This window comes from Protobothrops mucrosquamatus, unplaced genomic scaffold (assembly GCF_001527695.2).
Source record: "Protobothrops mucrosquamatus isolate PMUCROS unplaced genomic scaffold, P.Mucros_1.0 scaffold394, whole genome shotgun sequence".
In the NCBI taxonomy this organism is placed as follows: Eukaryota; Metazoa; Chordata; class Lepidosauria; order Squamata; family Viperidae; genus Protobothrops; species Protobothrops mucrosquamatus.
Window position 1 is genome coordinate 935,013 of NW_015386725.1, and position 8,854 is coordinate 943,866.

An 8,854-nucleotide genomic window follows, 5' to 3' on the forward strand; every position below is an offset into this window, starting at 1 on the left:
CCGGGAGCGCCGCACATGCATGGTTCTGCCCCCTGCACCGGCCGAGGCGTAGCTGGCAAGCGGCAGAGACGGAGCAGGCCGACCACCAGCTGGCCCAGCCCAAGGGAGGTAAGGCACCCGCCGGAAAAGGGGAAAAAATGGCGGGAAAAAAAAATGGCGGACAGCCTTGCTTGGCGACCCCCGTGAAATGGTCGATCGACCCCAAATGGGGTCCTGACCCACAGGTTGAGAACCACTGCCTTGGAATAAGATGTTTCATGTACAAAGTACCATGTTTTTTGATAATCCTGAATAAATGATGACAGCTTTAATAATCTGATGGGGCAGAAGCTAATCTCTGTGTAACACTGTATTAAACTCTGAAATATCCAATGAGAGGATCTTATTTTCCTGAAAAACATCCTGAAACATATTTTGCAGTGTCAATACAGGCAAAACAAAAATAAACGGCACAATATTTTCCCTTAATATTGATAGTGAAAGGTTCCATATGCTATGTAAAATAATAACGTATCAGCGCTTATGTCGCTTACTCAATTCAGAGATGCTTCCAACGCAAGTTGCCAGGAGAGATTGTTCTAAAGTTCGAAGTTCTAGCTGGGCATAAGCATCAGCTCTTCCATTACTGCATATCGATCCATCGTTGTAAGGGCTGAAGTAGGCAGGCAGAGAAAGCACACCTTAAAAAGCCAGAAAAAACAGGCCTATTAGGAAACACTAGAACAAAATAAATACCGGTATATCTGTATTGAAAATGTAATGTAATTCTATATGACTTCCATAATACATGCAGACATGCAGAGCAGTGTCTCTGAAGCTTAGCAACCCCTCAGCCCATGCTCATCTAACACACTCTTTCCAGCAAGCCACAACACACATTAATGGGAAGTAAATCCAATGGACCAACTAATTAGTTTTCAAGTAATATATAACTATCAAAATCAAACATGACACAGTCAAATAAGTAGATCAGATCCTCTGTATCTTGTTACAATTCCCCATCACTTAAGAACGATGGGAAGGACAAATATATAACTAGAGATCTTCCGGAATCATAACATTTGTAACTCTGAGTCTCACGATAACAATAAAACCATGGTTTTATGTTTATTAGAACTGTGCAGAGCATCTGAAGAGACACTCGGTGAAGCATATTAGCATAAATGAAATATCCCTTTTCTAAGCAGAGAGGCAGTTGTAGTCTATTGAGATGCCTGGCACATCTGCAAGAGCTTTCCCGGATTACCTTTGCATTTGTGTTCATGTACCCACAAGACCTCTGCAACTGCCAGTGGATTCTGCCTCAACAGTTCAGTAAAGAGCGCTTTGTTTGGCCAACATGCTGCACAAAGCTCTTCTTTCAGTGCTTTGCACAGTTATTGAAATGTTTAATCTTTTACTTCTATTACAATTAAAAAATGGATTCTGAGTTTGCTAGGGCTGATACCACAAAACATTTCCTTTACGGAGACTTAATGGACTAGTTTTGTTTCATGCTTCTGAGTCTCTTCAAATAACTGAACTAGGATACTCTTTGCACTTTTCATTTGATTTTTGCTATAATGTAGTATTTAATTTTTTGATCTATATAGCCACCTGTCTCACTTTCATGTAACTCTAGATATCTTACATTAAAGCAAATAAAAACACAAAATATATAATATAAAACAAAAATAAAAAGACATAGCAACTGGACATGATCTAACCTAATATCCATACAACCAAGAGCAGACTCTAATCGATACCTACAGTCCCAAACTCAAGTACAAACCAAGATTTGAAGACCTAATCAAAGGCCAACAGGGATGGGGCCAATCTAACCTCAAGGGCAATGATGTTCCAAAGAGTGGGTGCCACACAAAAAAGGCTCTCATTCTGTGCCCCACCGGACAATACTCCCTATTTGATGGTATCCAATTGAATAGAATGGATAGAAACAATGGGGGGTGGGAGAATCCCATAATTACATATGCGTTATAATCCAATATTCATAACTGTATATGTATGTAATTATTTATCATACATTTATAAGGCTGCCCATCAACAACTCTGGGTAGTGTACATAATTAAAAACAAGCGTAGCAAACATTAGAGAAAAAAAATATAAGTCATTTAGGTGGAGCAAACATCCATTAAAAGCCCATAATATCCCTCACAAAGGGAGCCCAAAACCCACCATAGCCCAAAACCTGGTGGGAAAAAAAGCCAGGGCTTCAGAACCTGTTTAAAATACGGCTCAGTCAAAGTCATGAAAATCTCAGATTTACAACACAGATATAAGGGGTGTTAACCTACCCTCTTTGTTAGGCTGTTGAGCCAATTTATTGCTGGCTCAGCTGAATTCAGTAGAAATTGTTTTAAAGTATGCTTTACAATTGAAGCGATAAGAGCTCCAGAGTACACTGAAGATAAGACAGAAGTGAAAAATGAACCCTGAACTTCTAATTGCGTTATCATTCCTAGGTAACTATATATGCTCTGCATATCTGTGCTCCATAATTTGCCCAAAGCTTAGATGACACAGCTTATATTTGGACCATTTACCCCTCGCACAGAAAGTTGATGTATTAGGCCAGTGGTGGCGAACCTATGGCACGGGTGCCAGAGGCGGCACGCAGAGCCCTCTCTGTGGGTACTCATGCCGTCGCCCTAGTCCTAGGCCTTCAGCTGGGTTTTATAAAACCTTTTCGCTTTAGACCTCTGCCGCTGTGTGCAAAAAAAAAAAAGGTTCAATCAATCAGTCAATTTCAACTTCTCACAGGAAAAAAAAGAACTTGCAAAGTTGGAATTGATTTATTGAACTTTTTAGTCCCACCCAGTCTGCAGTTACCATCGCAGCCACGCCCAGCCAATGGGCCACATCCAGCCAATGGGCCACACCCATCCAATGCCACACCCACCGACGATGCATACATGGGTTTTGGATTGCAGTTTGGGCACTCAGTCTCTAAAAGGTTTGCCATCACTGTATTAGGCAGTATTAGGTGGAACATAGATTTGTAAGGGGTCTACTTCTTTTTCGTTCTATCAACATGCAGAAGAGCTGCAATGGCTCTCTATCAGGTTATCGAGTTATCAAATCACATCCTGCAAAATATCAAATGATCAAAGTTATAATTGTACAAAGTTACATGGATAACAATTCAGATTTCTGGCTCTTATTTGCAATCAGATAAGAGCATTGGTGATGATCTATTGCTAGTTGCCAAAATGGGGGAGATTCAGTTGAAACCAGGTAAATAAAAATGAGCTGATTTATTTATTGACTAAGACTGAAGTTCAAAACACCAAGTAGGGGCAGCAAAAAAAAAAAAAAGTCTAGATTGTGGCTACAATTGTGTGTTGGTGCCCTCAGTAATAGAAATTATATTAACATCAGTTAATGGATCTCTTACGTTAATTTTTTCACCACTGGATTTGTTTGGATATCTGAAGTTTCTATTCTTTTTCAAGAAAAAGCCATTCAAAATTCTACCCTTAACAAACAAATAAAAAAAAGTACTAGTGCCAACCAGAAATGTATTCATAAATTATGCTAAATTGTGCTATAAAGGAATTTGTTGGCTAAAATATAGCACAGAATCAAATGTTCCTGAAGGCTGTAAATTGTGTTAGGTTGTGGTTATTTTTATAACACATTTCATATACAGACTAATGCCAGCAGTGCTCTGTTATCTCTCACATCTCCTCTAAGGCCCACCAATTCTTGCTATACATGCATCATTTAAATTGACAATTAACAAAGCAACATCTGTATACAGCATATTGTACATCTCTGTAATACCACCATCAAGACTACATTGAGCAAAAATAGTTTCTGGCAGTTCCCAAAGCCTTTGAAATAGCAGTTGAGAATTAAGCATGTTTATTCTATCTTAATATAAGAAACCTGTTCATGAAACTCTTTTACTAGCACACTTAAAAGACATGCACACAGAGTGGAATTCCAATAAGTCATTTAAAACAAAATGAAATGATTTAGCTAGCTGGAACATTATTTTTTTTTAAAAAAGTATTGCCTACAACATGATACTTTTTAAAACAGCCAACAGTTTCAATTTTCCTAGCCAAAATCAGTTCAGCAGGAAGAAAAAAATGGGCTCCCCTTTTTCATAACGTTCTTCCTTTTAACAGTACTATACTCAGTTACTTGAAATAAATAAATTGAAATATAGTTGAGAGAAAATATTTGGTATTTTTGGAATCAGCAGTTTCATTTTAAGGGTCAAGCAATGCATATTTGCATTTAATTTTCAGTTTTGCAAAGTGTTTCGGCATGTGTGAACTGATAATTAGAGATTCAGAACAGATGCAAAGAGTGCATTTAAGTTTTCCTTTCCATACTGTTGTCCTGATGAAAATCTCTTTCTTGAAGCTAATACATGATTAAAAACCCTACTGCTTATTCCTGAAAGTTATCACTATCTCCCAGAATTGGAAGGGACCTTGGAAGTCTTCTAATTCAACCTCCTGCTCAGTCAGGAGACACTATACCAGTGGTGGCGAACCTATGGCATGCGTGCCAGAGGTGGCACTCAGAGCCCTCTCTGTGGGCACACGCATTGCTACTGCCAGCAGCTTGTGCAGGTCCATTAGGTTGCTGTTGCCGCCGCCCGGAGGGGCAGCCCCAGCCAGCACAAAGGCTAGCAAGCTCAAGTAGAGGTGGTAGAGCATGCCCACGGCCAGCAAGCCAAAGGCCACCCGAGCAGGGAAAGCCGGACCCCCATCGGCACCATGGCCCCCCAGTCCCAGCTAGGATTGCGTTTCTCCCCCCATCTATACTGGGCTATCTCTGCCCAGCTAACTGGGGATAAATGCAGAAAGCCTGGGGACAATATGTGGTCTGCAGACCATGGACTGAATACTACTGTTTGTGCACAAGAATTACAAGAATTTTTCTGGACCCCAATAAGCCTTATAAACAGATTTAGAAAATTAAAACCAGGGAAAAATCAGAGAGAAGTACTTAATCAAGAAGTGTAATTGGCTGCTCAGAGAGAAGTACTTAATCAAGAAGTGTAATTGGCTGCTCAGAAAAAGAAAAATATACAATATTGGGTGATTGAAAAAATCCAAGGATTAGAGGGAATGTTGCAAAATGGCCTTTGGAGAAATGGCTAAGTCTTGGGAGTCATTTTATGAACAGGTTTAGTAATTATCTCGCTAATTCACACACAGCAGTCATTTTATGAGAAAATTTGCACTATTCTCAAATGTATTTGCTTTAGTATTCCAAATGTATTCATCAGCCCTGAATAAGCCCTGTAGTTGATGAGATGGAGGTCAGACCATTAAGCAGAGACATTAGCCATGCAGTATCTGAGCATGTTTGTCAGCCTTTTTCCTAAGAAACAGCTCTGTAGGTCGGAAACAACACTTTGAATTGTACTGACAGTTTAACTAGCATCCAGTGAAATATAATCAATATAACTACAGAGGGCTCTGAGGTTTGTCTTGGGTAACAATTGTTCAACATTTTTACACCATCTGTAACTCTGTTTTGCAAAAGTCATCTACCCTACAGATTAATGTCAGCAAGAAAATACAGATTTTAATAAGTTCCTTATTAATTAAGTCTGCATAATCCAAACTTTCTCTCTATGTCAGTGTTTCTCAACCTTGACAGCTTTAAGATGTGTGGAATTCAACTCCCAGAATTCCCCAGCACACACATTAAATCTGCCAAGAATGAGAGCCATTGCTCTATGTCAGGCATGTCAAACTGCCGGCCCGTGGGCCGGATGCATCATACTGAACCTGTGCCCACCCCATTGCCGGCAATGGGGAAAAAGTCAAGATATATCACACGTCACGTGACGTCGCGAGTTTGACACGCCTGCTCTATGTAAGATTTGTCCCATGCATCACATGACAGCATGAGCTCCCATTCTTGCTCCAACTCCTACCAATCTAGCAGTTTGAAAGCATGCAAATGCAAGTAGATGAATAGGTACCACTTTGGTGGGAAGGTAACGATATTCTATGCTGTTATAGTCATTCCAGCTACATGACCACAAAAACGTCTCCCTCAGCTAGGAACCAGCGATGAGCACTGCCCCCTAGAGTCGGTCACGACCAGACAGGGGAAAGTTAGCACATATGTTGCTCCTTGGAATTCCGATGTAGTCTTTAGGATTATTACTTGAAGGACAGTTGATACTCCTCAGTGTGGTGGATTCACCTCCCAACTGTTTCTCTCAATGACCTATTTCTAAACCTGTTGATTATATTCAATTTGAAAATACTGCTATGTGTTCAATATTCCGGGTGAGAAGTGAGGGTGATCATTATATGCTGGTATTTACAAGTGAGCTTTGGGTAGCGATATTTAACAGTGTGCAGGATTTTTTTTGTAGCAAGTAAAACTTCTAATCCAATTGAAAATTTAACTTCATTGTGGAATTTGGCCAAACCATCAAGAATGAAACCCTTATACAAAGCGTGCCAAAATATTTTAAGAGACCCACAAATGTCAGAGCTTCCATTCATGTGCCTTTCACATCACACCAAAAGCGCATTGTCCTACTAGCCGATTCTGAAATACTGAAATACTAATTCAGTATTGTGTCCTGAGGCAGAAACCCCACCTGCTCATCAAACCCACTTCCTGGGGCTCACTCCTTCCTCCATGGGAATTCTCTCAAGCAAATACTTAAACTTTGGTAGATTTATGAATTCTGATTAAATCTCAACCATAGTTAATCAAACCTTATAAAAATCTAAAAGTCCAAGCATTTCCTTAAACATTAACAATGACGCTAATAGTATCAGGAGCAGTAGCAATTAGCAAATAAACATACTACCTGGTAAAATAACAAGTATAGTAACAATAACAAATTTGGTAGAAGTTTCATGCAGCAATCAGAACTATATATTTTTTTAAATTAGGAACATATTGCTTTCCCAAGTGGAAACCTTGTTCTGCTTGCTGTTATTGGTACAACTTTCCAGAAATCATACCAGCATAGCAAAGGATGCTGGAACTGTAATTCAACCAAATGTAAGAGACCCTCCACATTTGCTATGTACAGAACTCAAGTTTATTTATGTAACGCAGCTTTAGTATGGAAATTTGTAAAAAGTGATTTGATCTTTGGTAAATGATATCTTGATTTTGATTCCTTTGTGTAAGTTCTTTAAATTTCTGAAAATCAAATGATAATTACATTGATTACGACTTTTCAGTCAATTACATTTTGAATAATATCAAAGAAATGAATACGAGGATACAAAAGAGTGACAAAGAGAAGTTCCAGAATGCAATCAGATGTTTTCTATCTGTAAGTTTCAGAGCAGCTGTGCTGAGAAAATACAGACTTTCCTGAGGAAAAAAAAATAGACCTAAGTGTTATAAATGGCTGTCTTGCCAGGTATGGGTCTGACTTGATTGTGTAAGCCATCTAAGATTGAAAAGAATGCTCTTTATGTTCTTTACTATATTTATTTTATATTGCCTAAAAGGCAATATAACTCTATATACGTCTACTCATAAAAAAAATTCATTGGCCTACATCTTAAATTGAAGACACATCTGCTCCTTAGGAAAAAAAAGCCTTTCAATAAACCCAATCTTCTCTGCGAATAAAGGTTTCTTTATTAAATGGAGCAGAATATTAACATTTACATTAGTGATAGTTTTCAATGGCATGTATGGAGGTATACCTTTTATCTTTAAAACAGTGCTAATTTATTTTGGTTCCTCCTTTCTGCCTAAAGTCAAGCAAGCGACAAAGTTACTTATCAGGGAATTTCCAAATATTTTGAAGGTGTTATTGCTGTGTCTTTCACAAAATTTTTCAGACGTTTCCTTTGTAACATTCTGATGTCTGCTCCTTTGATTTATCTGTCTTTATTTCTTTATTTAACTATCCAAAAGCAAATGACCAAGCAGGAAATAATTACTTGCTGTCTGTTGAGTGACAGCAATAAGGGTTGCTCTTCTGAAGTGTATTTGGTTGTCCCATCCCTTCATATGTGTATGTAATGGCCCCTTCACCTTTACATGTCATGAATGTAAAACTATACTTGCAACTTCCTATTAACATATAGGATCATTTGTAAGACTGTTGCTTAGCTACTAAGTTAAGAGTTAAGATGTTGTGATGTTCCTCCCAAATTTATGTAACTCCCTCATTACTATGAATGCCGTCATAATCTGTTGTAAGAATGTGACAGAGAGCAACACAAGGATATTAAGCAATTGTTAAAAGTTTTAACAAATGAGTCAACGATACAGGGAAACTATTCAGCACAGAGTATCTACTTCCTTTTTATAAAAATTATTTTTCTCCAAAAAGGTTGGGTACCAGACCTGATGTGTTCAGCTTTTTATACTCAGGAAAACATTTTAAAAATCAGTTTCGGTTTTAATTGTGGCTCAATCAAGTCAACCTAAAATGAGGTCTTCCTTCATTTTATCTCCATAATAGCAAACATCCCACGAGGTAGGTTGGATTCAGATGGAATATCTGGTTCAGGATGCATCGGGGACTTCTGTGGTCAAGTGGAGATTTGAACTTGGGGTTTCCAGTTAAATTCATGTAATTAAGCACAGAAACATTCTGCTTAATTAAACATATATTCCTAAGTGCAATTCAGCACTGAAATAGTTAGGAAGAACTGCGGCCTGACGCGGCGACCTGATGCGGCAGCGATTCGATGGCCGGCGGAGGGCGGAGCTGCTGAGGGCCGCCCGGGCATGGAGAGGCCTGGTGAGGCCTGGTGAAGCCCGGCCTGGGGGCCTAATGGCCAATATGGAAGATCTGCGCCCTGACACGGCCAGGAAGATCTGGAAGATCTGCGCCCTGACACGGCCTGGAAGATCTGCGCCCTGACACGGCCAGGAAGATCTGCA